This window comes from Lissotriton helveticus, chromosome 5_1 (genome assembly GCF_964261635.1).
Source record: "Lissotriton helveticus chromosome 5_1, aLisHel1.1, whole genome shotgun sequence".
NCBI classification, from domain to species: domain Eukaryota; kingdom Metazoa; phylum Chordata; class Amphibia; order Caudata; family Salamandridae; genus Lissotriton; species Lissotriton helveticus.
The window spans coordinates 435,742,983-435,758,012 of NC_136065.1; the positions used below are offsets into that span (position 1 = coordinate 435,742,983).

At 40.0% G+C, this 15,030-nt stretch overlaps 1 protein-coding gene and 1 non-coding gene across 2 annotated transcripts in view; both read left to right on the forward strand.

The window, feature by feature from the left end:
• Positions 1 to 15,030, forward strand: part of LRRC47 (leucine rich repeat containing 47) — a 184,292-nt gene that overhangs the window by 11,972 nt on the left and 157,290 nt on the right. The window lies entirely within an intron of this gene.
• Positions 11,710 to 11,782, forward strand: TRNAR-CCU (transfer RNA arginine (anticodon CCU)). Its single transcript has one exon. It is a non-coding gene; the product is annotated as a tRNA-Arg (tRNA).

Here is a 15,030-nt window from a genome sequence, read left to right on the forward strand (position 1 = left end):
CCTCCTCCATGATTTTTTGCAGCTTATTTATTATTTGTTGAGTCCCGTTAATTTTATGCCTAGGATGTAGATAAACCTTTATAATTGGGCGTTCGAGTTTGTTGATTCTGATTTTACTGCTAATAGTTCGTTGGGCGCTGGTAGGGTCGCCTCCAGGTGCTTAACTGGCCCGATGTTAATGATGCGTACATTGACAAGCCACCTTTCCTGTGTCTAAAGCTGACTTCTTTCTGTGCGAGAATATGATGTGGAGTTGTACCCCTGCAGGTTTGTTGGTTGGTCGCCCCAGGTTTCTTGGAGAAGTACGAGATCGAAAGTTTGAAGGTCGGCCATTAATTGCTCTTTGTCTCTTTCTTTGACAGGCCTCTGATGTTCCATGTGCACATACTGATTGGTCTATGCTCTACTGCATTGTGGTGGTGGCAGAGACAAGTTGTCTGTTATTGGTTGTTGAACTCGTCAAATGTTCGGGTTACTCTGCTCCTGTTGCCCCTATTTGTTCTGTCCATTTGCTCATGTTTATTACTTGTTTCATTCTTATCACTTATGTAACTAATGTGAGTCACAGATGGAGGTGTACTTCTTGCTGCCATGAGTACAGAGTATGTGATGTGTTGCTCCAGAATTCCAGTTGCTGGTGGATTTTCAGTGAGAAATGGTGTGAGATAGGCCTGTTTGTGGGCGAATTGCTCATTATCTTTGTTGTTGTTTCTTTTGTGGTCCATGTTGTTTTGATTGCCTCTAGTCAATGGGGGTTGGTAACATGGAGGAATTCTGTAGATGCTAATTCTGCTGGTTTCACATCTTCCAGGTTCTTTGTAGCATTAAGAAGTTGCATTATGTTCCCTCTGTTTAAGATTTCTCCTTTGCCCCAGGCTGGAATACTGTGGATTGCTCCTTTACTAGGGCCCATTTGTACTGACATCATATCTCTTTAGCTCCTGGTTGTGGTGCAGCATAAGAGTTCGAGTTGGTGTCACACGCCTATTTTCTAGGGGCTCTCTAGGTTCCATGGTCATTCTAGTTATACTGTGGGCATTCCATTCAATGCATTTTTATTAATAATAATATCCACATTTGTAGCGCACAATCACCCGTTAGGGTCTCTAGGCGCTGGGGGCCGTCGGGAAGATTAAGCAAGCTATTGCCCAGAGTCACATGGTGCTGGACTAATCTGCCGCCGGTGCCGGGGATCGAACCGTGATCCCCAGATTCCGGAGTCAGTCGCCCTGGCCGCGGCGCCACACCTCTTCCTCGAAGAGCTGAGTTATTTTTATCGTGCTACGATTATTAAAGCTCCTAACAGATATGTTTCAATAACTTTGTGATGTTTTCCTTTAGAATATTTTGCAGTGGCCATAGTCATGACTTAAAATATCCTACAGGGCCACGCATAAGCCTGCTCCCTAGCCAGATCGTGAAGACCTAAGAACCCAGAGAAGACACTCATTCACAAAAAGCAGATGCCCCCCACAAAATGGAATCATTTCACAACAGGAAACAGACCAGGGGAGAAAGCACACAATCTTTCCTCCTCATTGTTCACCCCGTGGCCCAGGCACAGATTTGTTTAATGTATTGCCACATCACGTGTGCCTATCGTAGTTTAACACGGACTGAAGTATGATGCAATGCCGGAAGTGGAAATCCGAGAATCCATGCATTTCCTTGCAGTGCTTCTGAAAGCCCTTTACAAAGCCTGACTGATCACCTATCTGCTGCTCATTGCTATATTTGGGTGTTACACTGGTACTAATGAGGTGAATCCAAAGCTCAGACAGTGTTCGCATGTTTACAAAATGGCAAAATAATGAAGTATTACCATCCTAAATGGGAGGCATTGTGCCTCGTAATTTGCCTTTTCTTGCCACATAATTTACTCAATCCTGCTGCATATTTTGCCCTCCCCTGCCATATAATTCTGGTGGCCCCGATTATTACCCTCTCACACAGTAGGAAACTATTCACGTCGGTCTGTTTTTTAAAAAAATCAGGCTGTACTGCAGAAGTGCCGTCACATGCATATTCAATAATTCAGCCTTGCTATGCAATTAGTCTTTTCAATACTGGCCACAGAGAAAAGCAGTTCATAGCAGACTGCTGCAATGCTAGCGACAGCAAATAGACTACAGTGTATGTGGTCAAACTGTCCGACTGCGCTCCCTCCAGGAGCGTTAAGCAGCATCTTGCACTTTTGATGGTGAAAGTGTAAGATGCTGCTTAAGGCTGCTGGAGAGACCGGAGACAGTGGCTTGCGCTCCTGTTTGATTAATTACATGAACAGCCCCATGGAGTGTACGGATTGCTGCTTTTTACCAACTTCGCCTGCCATGGTATACACACTAGTAATGCTCCAGAAGTGGAGCATTTTCAGTAATCAGAAGTGGAAGCGTAGGGTGCTATGGTTTGCACACCGATAATGCTTTGGACGCATTGTGTGCCATGGTAAACACACCGGTAATACTCTGGAACAAAAAGCCTAGTGTACCATGGTATACACTGGTAATGCTCCGGAATTGGAAGCTTCGTATCCATGGTATACACACCGGTAATACTCAAGAAGTAAAAGTCTATTGTACCATGGTATACACCGGTAATGCTCTGGAATTGGAAGCATAGTGTCCAGGGTATACACAGCGGTAATGCTCCAAAAGTAGAAGCGTAGTGTGCCATGGTATACACACAGGTAATGCTCCAGAAGTGGAAGCATAATGTGCCATGGTATACACACAGGTAATGCCCCAGAAGTGGAAGCATAATGTGCCATGATATACACACGGATGATGCTCCGGAAGTAAATCCCTGGTGTGCCGTGGTATACACACCGGTAATGCTCCGGCAGTGGAAGCCTAGAATGCCATAGTATACACTCTGGTAATGCTCCAGAATTAAAAGTCAAGTGTGCCATAGTATACACACCATTAATGCTCTGGAAGTGGAAGCATCGAGTCCATGGTATACACATGGGTAATGCTCAGGCAGTAAAAGCCTAGTGTGGCATGGTATACACACTGGTATTGCTCCAAAAGTAGAAGTGTAGTGTGCCATGGTATACGCACTGGTAATGCTCTGGAAGTGGAAGCATAGTGTGCCTTGGTATACACACCAGTAATGCTCCGGAATTGGAAGAATAGTGTCCATGGTATACACACTGATAATGCTCCAGAAGTGGAAGCGTAGTATGCCATGGTATACACACCGGTAATGTTCCGGAAGTGGAAGCGTTGTGTCTATGGTATACACACCGGTAATGCTCCGGAAGCGTAGTGTGCCATGGTCTACACACTGGTAATGCTCCAGAAGTAAAAGCGTAGTGTCTATGGTATACACACTGGTAATGCTCCGGAAGTGGAGGCGTAGTGTGCCATGGTATATGCACCGGTATTGCTCCGGCAGTAAAAGCCTAGTGTGCCATGGTATATGCACCGGTAATGCTCCGGAAGTGGAAGCCTAGTGTGCCATGTTATATGCACCGGTAATGCTCCAGAAGTTGAAGCGTCGTGTCCATGGTATACACACCGGTAATGCTCCGGAAGTGCGGTGGTCTGCTAAGCTGACATGACTATGCCTGCCTTGCAGGTGTGCGCTGCCTTTTTAGAGACGACTTTTAATTAAATAACTTGCTTGCAATCAAATAAACCAATGGGAGATAGCGTGACAAATTAAAAAGTGCAAGAAACAAATAAAGGAGTGAACATGAAAAAGATCCACAGACAAGTGTGGAGGACAAGCACGCGCAGCTGTGAAAGTGAAAGCTTATGTTTAATTTGTAACATGATCCACGACAAGGGAGGAATGCATCTGGCAGCCTACCCGCCGCTGCTTGCTCCCGACAGCTGGAGGCAATAGGAGTGAACATTTAGAGAAAAGGTGGGTCATGCACGCGCCTTTGGCCAATTACGTCCTTTCATTTTTGAAAGCCACACGCAAAGGCCAATAGAATGTTTGGAAGTTGTAATTCCAAGAGGCCTCCAAATAGGACAGAATGTTACATACGGGACAGTATGGGTATGATCAATCTGATCGAGGATTTCCCATATGATCCCACATCTGAGGTACTTTGTACCTTAGATGTGGAATCTTTATACACTAATATCCCCCAATTGGATTCCCTTTTGGTCATTGAGAAAGTATTGGACTCCAGACCGCGTCCACACGCAGTACCTACTTTGTTCATCTTACAGCTATTAGAGATTTGTCTCACTAAGAATTTTTTCATATTTGATGATCAGTTCTATGGTCAAATCAGAGGGACATCAATGGGAGCAATTTTTGCTCCCAATCTAGCGATCCTATATGTGGATCATCTCGAGTGTCATCGTATCCTCTCGCCTATGAATCCCTTCCACAGTGCTATTGCCCTGTGGAGGAGATACAGAGACGACATTTTTCTGAATCTTTGGATCTCCTCTCACATTTTCTTCATTGGCTAAATAATAACTCCAATGGCTTACAGTTTACCCTATCGACTAATACACAAGAAATATCTTTCCTAGATCTAAACCTTTTTCACAATGAAGGAAGACTTATTACAAGCCTTTATAGAAAGCCCACTGAGCGTAACACACTGCTCAGCTATCAGAGTAATCACCCTAGGGCTTTACGTGATTCTTTGCCTTTTTTTGCAGTTTCTTCGGCTGAGAAGAAATTGTTTTCAAAAGGAAGATTACTTTAGAGAAGCTAACACCCTGTCTACTAAACTCTTAACAAGAGGATACCCTAGAAAACTCATCCGACGATCTCTCAAGCGGGCTTGGTATTGCCCACGAGAATCTTTGCTTGAGCCAAAAGAGAAAGTGACACATAATCGCATTGTATGCGTTCCCACTTTCTCACCTATTTCAAATGCTTTGAAAAAAAGTGTTAGTAAACATTGGCATACACTCAATGCAGGTGTCCTAAATTTAGAGCGTCCGCTATTTGCTTTTAAGAAATCTAAAAACATCAAAGAGCATCTAGTGAGGGCAGCATTGCCAGTTGTAAATACTGGAAACACACTGGAAGACCTATGGGGGCTCCCACGATTAACAGGCCATGTAAAATGTGGTTCGTGCAGTGTATGTGAAAACACAATTGAAGGAAAAGAATGTTTGTTTCAACAGGTGGTTTTTCGTAGACAACATTTCACAAATTGCAATAGTTCGAATGTAATTTACGCTATTTTTTGTCCTTGTGAGCTAATATATATAGGACAAACGACACAAAAGGCCCGCCTCTGCATTGGACAACATAAGAGCCGAATTCGGTGCAAGACACCTAATGCACCCCTTGTGGACCATTTTTCTGAGAAAAATCACAGTGAATCTGAATTCAAATCGACAATTATTGATGCAGTCAAAAGCCCCCCAATAGGAGGTGATGTGGGCACCCTGCTCAATAAAGAAGAATTAAAATGGATTCTGAGGACCAAAAGTATTCATACTGGCTTGAATCGCATGGAGGACTGGACCTCATTGCTCTGATACCTTTTGGACTTCATTTTCTGATATTTAGCTCAATATGAGTTGGCTTTCTAATTTTACTCCCTATGAATCAATTCTCCGTTACGCTGTTAGTATGTAACATATAGACGTCATGGGATACTGTACTGTTTAAGTAGTATTCATGAAGTAGATTTTTAACTAAATTATTGAAAAGGGTAGGCTTATGGAACCACTGTGATTATGGATTTTTGATACAAAAATAAGGTCCATCTGTAAGCATTAGTTCTTTACTAGTATTGTGCTTTATCTGAATTTTTGTTCTCGTGCGGCTAGCCGATTATGATGTTAGTAATTGTTTGATAACATTTTTGAACGTGTTTTCTTTATAGAACTGTTCCTTGTAATTGTAGAATTGTATTCTCAGAAGGCATGTTGGGCTTTCAATTCACCTCTCCAAAATGGCCACTGCATTCGGACCCACTATGTCTTCCAGTCACCTGACCTTTAAGAAAACAACATGGTTGCTCACACACTGTATTCTTTTACCTATGGAGCTAGCTTATTGTAAATAGTAATTTTAGTTTAGAAGCTCTCCAGCTTCTGGCCCATTTCATTCTAGCAAAACAGCGTTGTTATCCGTATAAAGTAGGATAGCGAGTTATTCGACTCTTAAACTAAGATGTCGTCCTTGGCCCGTACATAGATATCATAGATATTTTTATACATTGTTTACCAGTGAATGACCTATGCAGTTGAAACTAGGTTCTCCACTTATTACTTTGTTGGTATAATTCCCTCCCTTCCAAGATGGCTGCCAGACTTGCTATAGAATCACTGCTACATTGGCGATCACATGACTATGATCATGTGATACTGTTTCAGTGCTCACGGGTTTTTATGGTGGACATACTTTGCGCCCTGATAAGATCGAGCATTGACTCGGGCGCTCGCCACATTTTCCATTTGAATTTTTCGAGTATTCACTCGCACGTCGTGCCAGACTCCCCATTCCGGAGCCCTTTTGAAGACCTTTTGGTAAGACGCTTTTCTTTACATATCGTTATAGCCGCTATCTCTCCGTTCTGCACAAACTGAGCAATCCTTTGCTCTATCTTGCAGGAACTGACCTAAGAGCTACCAGCAACTTCCTACCGTTGGTGAGTCCCTCTCTAAATCTAACATGATATTTTTCATTAGAATGGACTGCTGGTATTAAAATTTAATAAAGGCTAACACCCCTTTATGACCCTTCATTTTAATTGTAGGTAAATCTTGACCACCATCTGTCTTACCCTTGTTGATCCTTACGCTTTATTCGGATCGCATTAGTGGTAAGCAGCTTCCTTGGATTTTCCACTTTTCTAGGTATAAGTCATGCACTTGCCCTAATGTCCTATGTCCAATTTTTCCAGATTATTGTATGCTCCGGTCATTTTTGCCACGCACTTATGGATGACTCTGTTCCACATTGAGGTACGGCGCTTGGAATTATGATCTGTCTTAAACTACTATATCACCATTGTTGCACCGATCCTCATAATTAATAAGTTCCCCAGTCGACCGTGTGTGGCATCATCTTTCCCACAGTGCCAACAATTCACTTGCTAGATCACTTAAATACGCTAGACCACCTAAATACGCTGCATGAGCCCTTGCCACAACGCGCTTTGAAATATTGGTCCTTGCTTGGTCACAAACTCAGAGGTGTACAAACTAAAGCTCACAGGGAGTGATTTCTTTTACGTTAGTATTGTGTTCAACATATGATTCTATATTGTATTAACATGTATTTTTTCCCACTTTTTTCTTCCCTATCCCTTTGTTTTTTCAAATTATAATTGTTTTTGCTTGTCTTATGTAATTTTCATGTTATGTACCATGTTTGGCAATTTCTTTACAATAGTAAAGGCATCAATCAATATGTCCTGATGATGATCCCATATTAAAAAGGGATCGAAACGTCTTCGACAGCTTACACTTGACGATTTGAAAATCTTTTTATTACGAAATCACATAAAGTGTACCTAATTATTAATTGTCTGTTTTAACTGTGAACAATTTACAGACTGTTTTCTTTTGCCTTGCATTTATATGTTTCCTTGTTTGTACTCATGTGGTAGTTGGACACAGGCTGTGTCCCACTTGGAAATTGTTGAATAACTTTACCACATCTGATTATAACAACTATTAAATATGTCCGGCTAGACATTTAATATAAATTTCAATTTTGGTCTATATTTATTTTTGTCTTGTTACTTGAATTGAAGTTTGGGACCATTTTCTCTTGAAATATCCAAATAGGACAGGGCATGCGCGCTGCTCTAGGCTTGACCTAAAAATGGGGTTGTGGGAGCTTCTGATAGCGGAGACCTGAGGCGTTCCTTGGAACAGAGACTGACCTGTATGTATAGATCCACTTTACCTCTCTTGCATCAGGAAGGTAGATGTTTTTATGATCCATTTAAGGTATGAAATTACCTATACAGTTTCCAATGGCAGTGCAACCCTTACAAAGGTTTTATTTAGCTTTGTAGTTGTATATTTGTCAGTACTATGACTTATCTGTAGTGATTTGAGGCATCAAGTAGCTATTCAGTATATTAAGGATTAGTTACGTTACTTTCCTAATGAGTTAACTTGCTGCCCAAATCCCAACCGCTTCAAGTGCATAGCTCTGATGGCGTCTGCTGCCGTGAGGCATTCATACGGCATACTCAACTCTTAACCCTCAAGTACGTGTTGGAAGTTATTGGCTGAACATGGCAAAAGTAGATTCAAGCTGGTAGTACTAATCTCGACAAAGCTAAAATCCACGGTAGTGAGTTAAATGGACTAGTGAACTTCAATCTATTATTTTCAAGAGTTTTAGCATTGCAAAATACCCTTCACAATTGAGTACAATAAATTGACAGGCCTTTTACTAGGCAAGTAACAAGCCATGCGTGTTTTCTTGATATTTTGAGTGTTTGTGTTTTCCAATTTGTTTTTCTTGGCAATGTTGCATTTCCTTTGGGATTTGATTTTGCTGGTCATTTTAGCTAGACATTTGAGACAATTACACCACAACTTTTTATGTTGTAAAAGCGCAATATAATTAAAATAATTTTAGAAAACCAGTTGATAGAAAACCATATGTGCCTACTGTTATAAACACAGCTGTTAGTTTATCCTGTATTGCTGAGTGTATGTATGATGTATGTTTATGACCATGCACTGCGAGGAAAATGTTTACCTACTCACTTGTTCTTATTTTACCCGATTTGGTAGGATGAAAGGCTGAAATTTCGTGCTCAGATTAATACCGGTTACCTTTAGTTCATACAGAGGGTGCCCTCATTTGAATTCTTTGTGTTATTTTTAAGTGAATGGCTTTACCTTCTTTTACTTTTTATGTATCAGCTAAAACTGCAAGATCTTCTAAATAAGGTTAAGGCCAAGGGTTCTAGAATAAATCTTGTTAAATAAGATCCCGATATTTTAAAAGACCCTCTTGGCCATGTGCAGCGCGAGCATGACGCTGCTAGACTCTGCTTTCAAAGAGTGTGACTGGCGGTTACTTAGCAGTTCAAGCTTCGAGACATAACTCTTACTGGAGTCACCAGTTTAATCTATGAACCAGTAAATAAGTTGCATCGTTTTGTTATTCAGTATATTGCCTAGAATGGATTTATTCATCTACCCCATACCTTCACGCTTCTGCCACTTGATATTGATTTGCATTGACAACTATAGAGTTAATCATATACATTAGGTGAACGTCCTTAGTCTGCAAATAATAAAGTTCTGCAAGTCTGGTTCCCATAAATCCTCGTACTTGCGTCTGTCTCATGCTTTCATCCTCTTTTTCGGTCTCCGTTCTGTAGAAGGTGAGCCTAAGGTCAGCAGCACCTTTGAGCTACCATCACATAACACACTTTCTTTAAAATGCTTCAAATATTCGTGTTTTAAGCACATCTAGAACTCTCTACATGCCACCTACCAGTCATCCTCCAAAAAAGGCCTATCATGTGTTTCGCCCGTCTGAACAAATTGAGAGTCCCAGCAAAGGGTTTGTGCGTCTTTCATAGTTTTTGCTCCCAGGACTCTTTCTGTTTATGAACACATGAACACTTTGTTCCATTCCCTAAAATAAACTAAATCTGACACCAAAGACGCCAATTGGAATCCTAGCCACAAGAACATAGATATTTACTATACCGTAAGCGCTAATGACAAGACTTCGTATCACTCATGATTGAAATCATATATTGATGTGTAACTATTGATTCAAATTTCTTTTAAAGCAACAATTCAACCAGACCTACCCTCTGTTTTAAGATTGATTACTAAGGATGAACCAGAGGAATCTTATTCAGCCATTCTTTGGATTCTACAAGTTAAGACTATCCAAATAAAGATAAGGGCTGATGCATTTTTATCCCTAAGTTTTTCCTCAAACGTGAAGTTATGATATAACCATTTCGCGTTGTAAGAAAAAATCTGGATGTTGGGAATAATGTAACTGTTCTTGCTGTCCACTAGGTGGCAGGCAGCACATTTGATTATTTGGTGACTTTAGTTTACAAGGCATATTTGAAAGCAATGTGTTCTGTGAGTCAACTTAATCTCCGGTAAAATGTGCCAGGCAGCACCAGCTGATACGCTTTGAAAGTGGAGGAACATCAATAGCCACCTCAGACTGACAGAGAGGTCGAAAAACCAGTGAGCAAGCCTTTTCTTAGAGGATGTAGTAGTTTTTTTCTAGATTATAATTCCTTGAATAAATAATAAATAATTATTTTTATGATGGATCCAATAAGTAAATGTTGAATTGAAATATTCCAGTTGAAACCAGTTTAATATGATTTTCAGAAGTACGTTTACCAATATGATTTATTTGTGCTACATTTTCACAAAAGTGATCATATTGGCTAACATGGATGCTGTTCTGATGCTGCTCATTCACTCCTGCCTTTTAGGTCGAGCATTCAAGACCTGTTGTAATTTCTTATGTTGGGTTAAAGCCATCCCCCTGCTTTTGATTTGTTTGTTTCAGTGTCCTTCAAAAATCCTTGATAGCCAGTGGTCAGTCCTGCCTCTTTGATCAGGAAACAGGGTTTAAACTGTACAGCCCCAGTGGCCTAATGGATAAGGCATTGTCTTCCTAAGCCAGGGATTGTGGGTTTGAGTCCCATCTGGGGTGGATCATGGGCATTTTTCTTGCTTTTGCGTAGACCGAAGCATTATTAATCTACTGACTCACACTTACCATCAAAGGGAGCACAATTGAAGGTCGAAAGAGAGAAATTATATAGTTAAGCGTTACTAGGTCTGAGTGGGAGAGGAGTATTTGCACGAGAGGGAATAGTGTATTTCGGACTTCTACAAATCCAAATAATGAATGGTTGAACTGTAGTGTTTTATGGTGATTCCTTCAGAGATGTGTTTGTGAGATGGCCTGTAAAACGCAGTCCGCACACAATTTATGTGAACTTCCGCATAGGCTGAGTCCCGCAATGCCCTGAATTTGTAACCTTTGAATTACATTCCACTCAGAATGTTTGCAAGATGGAAGTGTGCTAGAGAGAAAAATAACACTGAAACCAGTGAGGAGCCATGCGCAGGAGTTCTTACTTTAGGAAGTGCCATGGCAATGACGTTAATCTGCGTAGCCCCTGTGGCCTCTTGGATAAGGCACTGGCCTTCTATGCCAGAGATTGTGGGTTTGAGTCCAATCTGAGGCGGCAATTGAAAAGCGTTTTTTTTTGTTGTCAAGTAGCCTATTTTTCTTCAGTCTCATGCACTGCAATGTGATGGACTTGTTAACCGATTCCAGTAAATTCTATTGACTCAAACTTTAATCACCACAGCAGTGGTGTTTTTTCACTGGGCCATGAAAATATTTATTTAGGATGATATATAATTTATTCAATTGTCCAGGCCGAAATCGTGACTATACGCCGCACAGGTACATATAGCACAAATGGCCCGATGGAGAAGACAGTAGCCTTCATCCAAACCAGGGATTACAAATTCGAGACCCATTTTGGGGGTTGAAAGAAATATGTTTTTGTGGTAGTGTATCCAAATTTGCTGGGGTCTTCACTCTTAAGCACATTAGGGCTAAAACATGATGAATTAACCGGTTCACGTAAATGCTGACATGTCAGACTTTAATCACCACCGCATGGGTGTTTTTGAAGATTGTATATACATGTTTTTTAAGTAACTAAAAGCGACGAGCGGGTAGAACTGTCGATCATGGAGGAAAGAATTGTAGCTTAATGGTTTTGGGATCTACAAAGCAGCCCCAGTGGCCAAATGGATAAGGCACTGGCCTCCTAAGCCAGGGATTCTGGGTTCGAGTCCCATCTGGGGTGGAGAGAAGATGTGGGTTTTTTCAGTTTTGTCAGGGTCTTCTCTCAACAACATTAGGACTGTAAGGTGGGTGTAGGGGAAATCAAACGTGTACATCTAGTGGCTGACGTTCACAATATGAAACCAGAAAATGCATGATCAATCCCGGCACCTCACTTGACCAAATTGTGATTCTCAGCAATTATTTTATTTCACTTTCCCTCTTTTTTTTTTTCTTAATGATCTCATATAAAATGTCAATGAAGTCTGAGTCAAGATGTGCGCTGTACAAAATCAACTCCTGTGTATGATTTTATAAACTATAATGTTGTCCATGCCTAATAGCAACCTAGGCTCCCCAAAGAGTGCATGTAACAAGTGACTCGCCTTTTAGTTTACTATTTTGATTTTTGTCAGTGTGGGTGGAAGGAAGCATGAATGTTTCTTAAATTCATGTTCAAAAAACATCACTTAAAAAAAATCACTTCTCAAGGCACTGAAATAAACCGATGTACGAAGGAGATTCGGTTCTGCGTGTTAATAAATAGAGTTTTAGAATTTTTAAGCAACTTTATCATTTTTTCATAGGTTTGCTGAAATATGTCTTTAAAAATAAAAGTGTTCCTAAAGTTAAGAGGTGCAGGAAATGTAGCGACTTCCTTTCTATAACTTCAATTAACCTCAAAACAAACGCTTGCCCGTTTATTTAACAACTTTTTAATGTTAGGACTGATTAGAGTTAACAGTACTCCAGTGCTGCTGTTGAGCACTTTACTGTTCACCAAATGTGTTTGCTCTCCCTTAATCCTCTCACTCTCCTGCACGTGAGGTGCTCACTATCCTTTGTGATTCTTTGTGCCCATAGTATTCAGGGTCTATTGGTGCTTCTCCATACCAACCACATAAATGTAATCCCTCCCCCAACACACACGTTTTCCAATTAAAACCTTATTATAAACAAGCATTTGCAATGCAATAGGTCTCGCATTAGGAAAGTTTCAGGTATTGGTATTGTAAATGACAAATCTTTTGTTTATGTGTTGGTTTTGAAAATAGCAAAATTAATAGCTTTGTCATTTACAATGCCAATAGTTTTAACTTTCGCAAACGTGACACCTATAGCATTTGTAATGCAATATGTTTTTTTTTTTTAATAAATTTTTTATTGAACAAGGCAGTAGGAAATCATGAAATCAATGGTACAGAATTAAAAACAAAGACATTATTCACATCTAGGTTTTTTTTTTTTTTTTTGTTTTTTGACAGTCAGACAAATTTCAGACAATTTACAAGAGATAAAACTGGAATAATAACAGAGGATCAGAGGGGAAGGAGACCAATATAAAAACTTACAAAGTCCTTGTGCAAAAAGCTGCAATTTTCAGTGAACAATATCACTACATAAAAAGTGTAAAAACTGCAATAAAGTGCAACTGCGAAAGGCGATATAATCCAATAAAGTGCAATTTTAAAGTGCTTAGTGCAATAAAGTGCAAAAACAGCTATTATAAATCAGCAATATTTACAAAAAAAAAAAATACAAGAAATACAAAAAAAGTGCAAAAAGTTCACATTCCCCTCTCCCTCCTGGTCATTTTCCTTTCAACAATTCCAGGTTCTCAAAATATTTCCAATTTCTTTCAAATCTTGCAATAGCTCCCACCCTACCTGCATAAGCTCTTTCGAAATTACATGTTCTTCTCATTTTATTGAACCATTGTAGCTGAGATGGAATCACCTCGGATTTCCAATTTTGGAGAATTAAAGACCGTGCAACTACACAAGAAATAAAAACAAATACTTCTTCTGTTTTGTCAAGCCTGCTCCTCTCTTTACATATGCCAAACAGGGCCACCTCTGTTTCCGGCATAAATACTTTCCCAGTTGCCAACTCCATATCTGCGAATATCTCCTTCCAAAAAGATTTCAACTTCGGGCAGGAGAAGAAGATATGGCACCATCCTCCCTGACCCATAGCTTTGCATCTAAAACACTTATTCACAACTTCCGGGAACATTCTCTCCAAGGCCTCCGGGGTATAATACGCAAGCCAACGTGATAAAAAAGTCATTCTTTTGTAATTAGCCGCCCGAAGTGCTTTATTGCCCAGATGGCTCAATAGCTCCCAATCCTTTTCTGTAAGAATACACTGTGTCGAGAGGCTTATTTTCTCTAGATGACTAGCAATTACCGGAGAAGAACTAGCAAAGTAGAGCTTTTTACACCAAAATCCTATACCTTTTATTTTTATCCCCGTACAAAACTGATATCAAGGCAGTGGGAGAGAAGAACAGGCCACCTATCTCTTTTCTAATAAAATAGACCATTTGTAAATACTCAAAAAACATAAGTCGCCTGGAATTATTCATTCTAGCTAAAATCTCCTGCCAGCTAATTACCTTATTTTGTACAAACAAATGTCTTAATTCCCCAAACCCGGAAAGTTCCCAATCTTTCAGATGATTCAAGGGTATCTTAAGACCCTTTTTAGCACATTCAGACAAGCTCAAATAAATAGAGCCATCAGAACCATGTTTTTTAAAAAGAAGCAGTAATCTCGCTATATAATCTTTTAGCGTCTTATATCTTGATTTTTTTTGGGAGCTTAGCCATTTTTAAAAAGATAGGAATTTGAGAACCTGCTTCCTGTATCATTTTATCTAGAAAGAAATTATCTCTTGTCTGTCTAGTCCTTAATCCTGCCACAATATCAAAAAAGGCAGCTTCATAATATGTCTTAAAATGGGGGAGAGCCAAACCGCCTTGATCAACTGCCAGTTGGACCACCGAAAGCTTAACTCTTGAGGCCTTTTTGTTCCAGATAAACCCTCTCAACATGGATTCGAGTTCATTAAAAAAATCAATATTAACTTTAATTGGAATATTGCTAAACCGAAATATAAGCAATGGCAATACATTCATTTTGACTAGTGACACTCTACCAATCAATGACAATGGGAGTAAACACCATTGATCTAGCAGGTTCCTTATTTTATTCTTCATTTTAATATAGTTCAAGGCAAAGAGTTTTTCATACTCTTCGGTCACGTAAATACCTAAGTATCTAATCGGGTCCCTTTTTACTGCTTGGGGCTGAAGATAAATCGGAAGGAAATCTATCCTTGTGTTTAATACAAGAACTTCCGTTTTTTTTTCATTAACCTTATACCCCCCAATCTTTTCATAATCCTTGAGCTCCTTCATTAGACGTATGATGTTTTCTTTTTCAGGAGCCAGATAGAGGATAATATCGTCGGCGAACAATTTTAAC